Source organism: Dermochelys coriacea, chromosome 2 (assembly GCF_009764565.3).
Source record: "Dermochelys coriacea isolate rDerCor1 chromosome 2, rDerCor1.pri.v4, whole genome shotgun sequence".
NCBI classification, from domain to species: domain Eukaryota; kingdom Metazoa; phylum Chordata; order Testudines; family Dermochelyidae; genus Dermochelys; species Dermochelys coriacea.
In genome coordinates, this window is record NC_050069.1 from 8,407,932 (window position 1) to 8,417,345 (window position 9,414).

General features: G+C 44.7%; 1 long non-coding RNA gene across 1 annotated transcript; it reads right to left on the minus strand.

Annotated features, from left to right (window-relative positions):
• Positions 1 to 554: 554 nt before the first annotated feature.
• LOC122458418 lies at positions 555 to 3,197 on the minus strand. The gene is made up of 3 exons (XR_006278467.1): positions 2,853 to 3,197; positions 2,092 to 2,440; positions 555 to 1,156 (listed from the first exon to the last, which is right to left on the minus strand). It is a non-coding gene; the product is annotated as an uncharacterized LOC122458418 (long non-coding RNA).
• Between the last annotated feature and the right edge of the window lie 6,217 nt (positions 3,198 to 9,414).

Below are 9,414 nucleotides of genomic sequence, written 5' to 3' on the forward strand. Positions count from 1 at the left end.
TGTTCCTACTTGCCCAAGGATAACAGCCCTGTCAATCACAAGCATTTCCCGCACCACACGCCACGCTGCTGCTCCCACCGCAAACTCCAGAGCTGCACTGTGGAAGGTCTGTCCCTTGGGCACTTTTCTGAGAGGAGCTGCAAACAGGGTCACACTTTTTAACCTCGCCCACAGTCCTATGGAGTGCTCTAGGCAGCAAATCAACCAGTCTACAGTCGGGGCTTGTACTAGGGTATTGGCATCACAAAAAGCCTTGCACCAAAGATGGGCTTCTCCCTCAACCCTGTCTTTGGCTGTCTCTGGCTGTCGCTCTAGGAATTGGGATGCTGTTTGATGGCTTGCAGCCACTTTGCAGTGTTTGTAAATTACATCCCCATTTTTAGGGTAACTTTCTCACCCCTCCCATCCTCTGCCCCTCGAAAAGGGGAACAACTTGCATTGCAGTCGTGGCACAGCAGCGAGCGAGGACCCAGCTGCAGCGCTCTCCCCTTGCAGGGCTTGCACTTGCAATTGTGAGTGCTTCTCCAAAATCAAACCTGAACGAGCTGCACCAGCCATGCCTGCTAACTCTTGTGAAATGTCTTGGCTAGCAGCCCTTTCAGGGGGGAGGATCTAACTCAAAGAGCAGTCAAACATCATGTGCAAGGGAGACTTCCCCCCTCCCCCTTATGTCCCAGCACCAGGGTGAATCACAATGTGGCAGGGGGCAAAGGTAGAGGCTATAGCAATGAGAAGCACACTCCCCGCCCCTCCCCCCCACGTTCAATGCAAAGGGAGATCTCTCCCCGGCTCCTCAACTTGGCTCAGAGAGAAGGTTCTCCATGACTTTCCCCTTGTTGAAGTGAGGACTCACCAAGAAAGGGAATCTGAAATGTGAGCAGGATGTGGACGAGGTGGAGGTTGTGATAAAACCCAGGGGGCCTGATTCCCAGGCCACTGCTGTAACCACTAGACCACGCTTCCCTGAAGGTGTAAACAGTGCACAGGAATAATCCCAGTTACCCTCTGTGAGCAAACCTGCTGCCTTCCCTCACTGCCTTCTCATCCTCTAGCATTCAGCTCAGCCTCTGAGCCAGGGCGGTACGGCTGTTTCCAACTCAGCATGACCGCACAGGAACTGTGACAAAGTGGTCACAAGGGTTCCATGATCTTTAGCCTGGAATAGAGGAGAAGAAAAGTGTGTGTCGGGGAGAGAGAGATCCCAGCTAGACACTGAGAATTGGAGCATTTTTCTTCGGAACCTGCAGTGACATGAAGATGAATGGGTACGCTTGTTCAAATGGCAAAGGATCACAAAGCAATTTGCTCTGACAAGATCAGAAGGGGCAAGTAACGGGTTTTTATAACACTTCAGGAGGGGGGCAAGCATAAATAGAGTGTGCATATACAGGAGAGGAGGAAAATATTTTATAGTGAATGATACAGCAGCAGGAAAATAATGGAGTGTAATGGGGGAAATTGTGTATGTACCACTGAATTCATTAGGCAACCTCACTATTTTTGAGGCCAGCTAACTGGACACAAAAGTGGTGCAAGATCATAGGAAGAGCTGATAGAAAACGAGTCAGAGAAGAGAATAAAGCAGGATTTGTGTCTGATTAATGACAGACACTAGAAGAGATGGGAGTAACTGAGAAGGAAGGTATTTCTCAATACTTGCTTTGAGTGGACAAATACTTTTCATGTTGATAACATTATGCATAACAACAACGCTCATACAGCACTTTTCCATCAGTAGATCACAAAGTGTTTTGCAAAGGAGATCTGCATTACTCCCATTTTATAGATTGGGAAATGGATGCAGGGAGACATTTAAGTGACTTGTCCAAGAGCATCCCAGAGACCAGTGGCAGAGCTAGGACCAGAACCTAGGTTTTCTGATGCCCAGGTTAGTGCACAAGGCATTAGGCCACACTCTTTCTCCCCCATGTAAAGCCTGATCCAGAGCCCAGCGAAGACAGTGGACAGACTCAAAACATTTTGATACTACAGCTATCCAGCCATGAATGGAGGAGAAATTTGGGCCACAGACATCATAGCAATCTCTTAGGCTTTTGAAAAGTCTGATAGAGTGTAATGGGTAACACCCACCTCTTGTGAGCGCCCTTGGTGGAGTGTGTGCAAGCCTGCAGTTTCCTCAATTTCTCAGCTCACGGTGTCCCCTGTTGGCCACTGTGCTTGTCAGATAGGTGTTTGGTGATTCAGCCCTCAGCCAAATCACCCACAGTCCATGTGCAAACAAACCAAACAAACCCCTTCTGGGATACGTTGTCCAACCAGGCATATCTCAAATCCCTCAGTAATGTCCTGTAGCACTCCGTGGGCTCAGTCCCTTCATGGTACAACAGGGTCCCTCACAGTACCCCTCAATTGGCAATGTCTCTGTAGCCCTCCCCGGGCTCCGGTCCTGTGTCTGTGCAACAGAGCCTCTCTCAGTACCCTAATGACAGGTTTCAGAATAGCAGCCGTGTTAGTCTGTATCTGCAAAAAGAAAAGGAGTACTTGTGGCACCTTAGAGACTAACAAATTTATTTGAGCATAAGCTTTCATGAGCTACAGCTCACTTCATCCGATGTGGTAACAGTTCTGCATACAGACCCTTCCTTGGGTCTGTCTACACTCCTTTATCTCAGAACACAACCAGTTCCCCAGTGGCTGCTGGGGAGTGCGAGGGGAACCCCCACCCACTACTCCGGGTCTCAGCCCAGGGACCCTCTAAGTAGCAGCTGTGTGCCATGAACCTTTAACTAACTGTGTTTCCCTGGGCCACTTCCCCATAGCCCATCTTAATTGAGTCCTGGCAGCCAGCCAGGAACTATTCCCTCACTTCCCCAGTCCCTGCTAGCAACTACCTGTTTTAGCCCTTGCAGCCAGCCAGGGAGCACCCCTTGCTCCCCCAGGCCCTGCTAGCAGACCGATCTATCCAGCCCTCTCAGCTCCTGAAACCAGCCAGGAGCATCTCTTGCTCACCCAATCCCTGCTACTAGACTGGTCTAGCCAGCCATTACAGTGCCTACAACCAGCCAGGAGCACCTCTTGCTCCCCCAGTCCCTGCAAGCAGACTGAACTCACTCTGACCCTGCTCCTCCTTTTATATGAGCCTGCTGGGCCATCATTGGCTGCTCCCTGCAGCCTCTCTGATTGGCTGCTTCCCCTGCAGCTGCTCTAGCCCTCTTGGAGGACCTCTCCACTGCTCCTTTCCTGGGGTGAGTGTAGATGGGTGTGGCAGGAGGCCTTTAGGCCTAGTCTGCCCCATCATGTCTTTCATGTCCCTCACACAACATAGGTAGGGCCTCATCAGAACAACTCACACTTAGTAAACTGCAAGGAGCTAAACTGATTTACCTTGGAAGGACATAAGGGAAAGCGGACTCTGAAAGTATTTGAGCATAGCATTTGAAGGTGTCTAGGGACTGCAAGCCTGAGCCTTCCAACACTCATCCATCTCCCCTCTGGAAAATGTCTCCCCAAATGGTGACCACTATGCAAATTAAAGCAAATAATCAACAGTTTAATGGTTGTGTTTCCTAGGGGGGCACTAGTTAGTGGTTACACATTGATTCTCTGAGATACTTATATATATATAAACATGGGTTTATAAAGTGCAACCATTAATTAGGTTCTCCTGGAAACATGCTCTGGAGTCTACTATTATTTTGCAAGTAATTGACCCAGTGAGGGATTCTTTTTTTCTTCTTCTTCTTTCAGTAAATTAGTGATGCTCAGAATTTTCCAAAATCCAGTGAAAATCTAAGCTGAGGTGGAACAAGGTTTGTTTTATCTGCCATGGGTTAGGGAATTGCTATAATTGCCTTTCAGTATAGTTCAAATTCAATAAATCTGTGGATGGAGGTACTAACCATGAAAAGCAAAGAGGAAGGAATATTTATTTTCTTAAATAGCGACCACACAGGGTTTCCCATCTCTGTTAGAAGCTGGATCTCTGTATAATTGTCAGTGACAATAAGAATAAAATAAAATGATAAAAAGGGACATTTTCTTTGCTATGAGCTTGGAAGAGAGTTCAAAGAGACAGAGACGGCTGTTTGAGACACTACTTTGCAATTTCTCCTCTGGCAATATCTCTGAGAGTTTGCTAGAGCTCAAACAAATGATGAAATGAATTTCTCTTCTTCAAAAGTCAAAGGATGGTCAAATACATTCTAATGTATCGCAGTGAAACTAAATTCCAGCCCCAATGCTCCACCTGAGTCAGAGGATGTTTATTTTATGTATTTTTCATGATCCTTAAAATGGTGTTTATTGATCCCCTCCCATGCCACATCACACACAAGACAAACTATAAAGCCACCTGCACATTTAATGGATTGATCCAATGTTGGTTTATAATAAACATTTCAGGTTTCCAGGGAAAAAGTTCAGATATTTCCTAGAAAGAGCGGACTGGTTCGGTAACACACCACGACTGCTGTGAAGGGTGTGGTTCACCAAGGGTGAACCTCAGTGGACATGTCTTTTCTCCACAGTAGAATATCCCTTGACCTGTTCCTTTGGTAAATGGGCTGTATATTTTTTTTCCTAAATGGGCACAATACAAATATTGTCTACTCAGATAACATTTTCACCATTTATTACACAGACTCTGACTGGAAACCAACAGCATCTGTATCCAGAATCTCCACAAACACGGCCTACATATAGGCACAAATAGAGAAGGAAATCCTGGGGATTGTAGTTGGTAATGAACCTTTTTACAGTTATGTCCATCAAACAACATTTTTGATTGAAATTGATTGCAAGCCTTTGTTAAGCATTTCAAAGGGTATGTCTACACTGCAATTGAACTCTGCAGCTGGCCCATGTGTAAGGGGCTCGGGTCTTGGGTCTAAGGGGCTTGGGTCTAAGGGGCTGTTTCATTGTGATGCAGACGTCGCAGCTCAGTCTGCAGCCCGAGCTCTGGGACCCTCACAGGGCCCTACAGCCTGGGCTCCAACCTGAGTCCAAAAGTCTACACCACAATTAAACAGCCCCTCAGCCCAAGCTTTGCGAGCCAGATTCAGCTGGCACAGGCTAGCCATCGATTTTTAGCCGGCCAGGTGCCAGCTCATGCCAAAGCCCCTGGCCTCCCTGAATGCTTACAAATGCATGGCTGGAAGCCAGGCCAATTCACTTGTGTATTGGCATAGATCAAAGTGATTGCTAAATGTATAAGAATGTATTTGGTGTTTAAACTTCATGAAAACTAATGGGATGTTACTTGTATTGTTTTCACTTCTCAGTGTCCCATTATCATACAATAGCAAACATTACACTGTATATATCCCTGTAACTAAATAACCATGGAATGAAAAAGAAGCATTGTATAATGCAAATAAAGAACTTGAACAAGAAAGTGCTAATTTCAAAGCAAGGCGTCATTGTGTACGATGATTGCATTCCGCTCTCTCCATCATCAAAGAAAGAACCAACATGGGTGGTGACCCTGTCAGTTTGATTATTGTGAGAAGAAGCTGTAGGCATGGATTCAGGGAAAGATCCTGCATCTATGGACTGTTTAGATTCGAACAGGATGGAATAACTGAATGAGAAGACAGATTCCCAGGTTATTCTGGGTAGTCCTGAGAGACTTTCACGAAACTGGCAGATTACTACATCTCTGCTACCATTTGTAATTATAGACTGTGTCATACATATAAAGGGAAGGGTAATCACCTTTCTGTATACAGTGCTATAAAATCCCTCCTGACCAGAGGCAAAATCCTTTCACCTGTAAAGGGTTAAGAAGCTAAGGTAACCTTGTGGCACCTGACCCAAAATGACCAATGAGGGGACAAGATACTTTCAAATCTGGAGGTGTGGGGGGGGGAAAGGTTTTTGTCTGTCTGTGTGATACCTTTACTGGGAACAGATCAAGGATGCAAGACCTCCAAGTCCTGTAAAGTTAGTAAGTAATCTAGCTAGAAAATGCGTTAGGTTTTCTTTCTTTTGGCTTGAAAATTCGCTGTGCTGGAGGGAATGTGTATTCCTGTTTTTGTGTCTTTTTGTAACTTAAGGTTTTGCCTAGAGGGATTCTCTATGTTTTGAATCTGACTGCCTGTAAGATTATCTTCCATTCTGATCTTACAGAGTTGTTCTCTTATCTTTTTGTTGTTCTTCTAATAAAGTTCTGTTTTTTAAGAATCTGATTGGGTTTTTTTTGCTCTTAAAAATCCATGGCTGGTTTGTGCTCATCTTGGTTATTCTCAAGTCTCCCCAGGAAAGGGGATGGATGGCTTGGGGGGATATTTTGGGGGAAGACGTCTCCAAGTGGGCTCTTCCCAGATTCTTTGTTTAAATCACTTGGTGGTGGCAACGTACCAGGTTTTTAACCCAAGCTGGTTCCCAAGGCAAAAAAGAAATCTGTGCCTTGAGGAAGTTTTAACCTAAGCTGGTAAGAATAAGCTTAGGGGATCTTTCATGCGGGTCCTCACATCTGTACCCTAGAGTTCAGAGTGGGGAATGAACCCTGACAGACTGTGACTCACCTGTACATGTATTTTTACCGGCTTTAACCTCTCAATAATTCATTTCCTTTTCTTAGCTAATAAACCTTTAATAAATTTACAATAGAACTGGCTACCAGCATTGGTGTAAGATCTAGGGTACCAATTGATCTGGAGTAAGTGACTGGTCTCTTGGGCCCTGAAGCAATCTAAACATGGTGAAACATTTGGCGCAAATGACCTTTTATCACAAAGTCCAGTTTGTTCGGGTGGCAAAAGAGACTGGACCGTCTAAGGGAACTGTCTGAGACTCTATGGTAACACTGGTATAGTGATCTGGGAGTTCACATTTGGTACGGGCTTAGTGAAATCTAGCTATAGAACATACCAGCAGTCTGGAGTGTCTGCCCTGTTTTCTGACAGTCTGCCCTGAGGTAGGCACTCATGGTCCTGAGCCACTCCAGACAGCGTGAGAACATGGTTACCATTTACCTTTTCAGTGACGATTGAGGCAAAATAGATATTAAACACCTCAGCCTTCTCAATGTCATCAGTAATTAGCTTTCCTTCCCTGCTAAGTAGAGGACTTACATTTTTCTTAGTCTTTCGCTTGCTCCTAATGTATTTTTGAGTATGGTCTTTCAATCACTTATGCACCCACAATATAGTAATTTAATTTAGTCCACATTTCCTTACTTTGCCTATGAGAATGCCATGTGGGACTATGTCAAAAGCCTTTCTAAAATTAAGATATATCCCACCCACAGCTTCCTCCCTATCCACTACACCAGTAACTGTCAAAGAAGGACATTAGGTTGGTTTGGCGTCATTTCTTCTTGACAAATCCATGTTGGCTATTACTTATTACCCTGTTATATGCTAGGTGCTTACAAAGTGATTGCTTAATTGATTGTTCCACTATCTTTCTGGTACTGAAGTTAGGCTGACTGGTCAGTAATTCTCCAGGTCCTCTTTGATCCCCTTTTTAAAAATAGGGACTATATTTGCCATTCTCCATTTGTCTGAGACAAAACCCATCCTTCATGAGTTCTCAAAAATAATCATTGAACCAGCTCTGAGAGTGCTTCAGCAAGTACCTTTCATGAAGACTGAAGCATCATAGTCATTATGCATCTCACCCTTCTTGAGGCCACCATTTGTTAGCTCTCTTTCCCTGCTAAGTAGAGCAGTGGTTCTCAACCAGGGGTACATGTATCCTTGGGGGTGTGCAGCGGTCTTCCAGTAGGTACATCAACTTATCTAGATATTTGCCTAGTTTTACAACAGGCAACATAAAAAGCACTAGCCAAGTCAGTGCAAACTAAAATGCTACACAGACAATGACTAGATTATACTGCTCTATATACTAGACACTGAAATGGAAGTACAATATTTATATTCCAATTGATTTTATTTTAGAATTATACGGTAAAAATGAGAAAGTCAGCAATTGTTCAGTAATAGCGTGCTGTGATACTTTTGTATTCTTATGTCTGATTTTGTAAGGAAGTAATTTTTAAGTGAGGTGAAATGTGGGGGAATGCAAGACAAATCAAACTCCTGAAAGGGGTGTTGTCGTCTGGAAAGACTGAGAGCCCAGAAGTAGAGGATCTACACTTTCCTTACTCTTTCACTTTCTCCTAATGTGTTTATAGAACTTCTTATTGCCTTTGTCATCCCTTGCGAGGTCTTAGCCTTTCTGATTTTGGCCCTACATGCTTGTATTATTCTTTTGTACTTGCCCTTAGCAATTTGTCTGTTTCCACTTTTTGTAGGATTCCTTTTTGATGTTCTGGTCATTAAAGAGCTATTGATGGAGCCATGTTGGCCTCTTACTACTCTTCCTCTCTTTCCTTTGCTTGAGATAGTTTGTAGTTGTGCTGTTATTATTGTCTCCCTGAGAAACTGTCCTTTCTCCTGAACTACTTTTCCCTTTAGATTTTCTTCCCTTGGGACCTCCCCTACCAGTTCTCTGAGTTTGTTAAAATCTGCTTTTCTGAAGACCATTGTCTTTATTCTCACATTCCTTCCTTTCCTTGGAATCATGGAACCTTATCATTTCATGCTCACTGTCACCCAAATTGTCTTCCCCCTTCAAATTCGCTACCAATTCCTCTCTGTTGGATCCTCTTGGGAGGCCCTAGTAAAGGGAACCTACCATAATAATAAAAAGAAAACAAGTACTTGTGGCACCTTAGAGACCTTCATTTGGGCACTAAAACATTGGGGCAACCCCAAAATGAGAGACCTAAGAGCCTACTCCTTTCCACCACGTTTCCACCTCCCATTCAGATCACATCCAAAATGATTATGGGCCAAGGAACACATGGATAACAGAGAACTTGCTAAAAACAGACAGTCAGGGAACTGAAAAAAGCAGGGTTGAAGTCATGTTACTTCCTGTTCACCTAGGGCCTGTTCCTGCCAGACACCGAGCATCCTCAACTCTCCATTTAAGGCAGTGGGAGCTGAGGGGATGAAGCGCCTCGCAGGATTGAGCCCTGAAATAACTCTGGGTAAAACCAGTGTGCTGTCCTATTAGAGACAGAAGCTTACTTATAACCTGCTGACTTTTAATTGAAGGCTCATTCACAGCAAACACAGCAGCCCAGCTGGCTTTCTCTGGGGAGGGACTCTCACGGAAGCTAACCCTTGCTGCTTTGGTAGGAGCAGTACCTGACAATTCCTTAATGCTCGTATTCAGTTCCAACCTTCCTCAGAGCAACTCCCTCCCCCCCCACACCCCCCTACACACACACACACACACACACACACACACACACATTTGTGGGAAAACATGGAATTCAATTTACTCCTGTTGCTTTAATTCACATTTTGCCTGCAGCAAAATCTGGACCCTGCTTGCTGGGTTACCTGCTAGTCGGCAAGGCAACGGAAACCACAACACTTATGTAAATTGTAGCCGGCAGGCGCTAGCCATGGATGGAGTTAAGGATGAGCTTGTGGGATG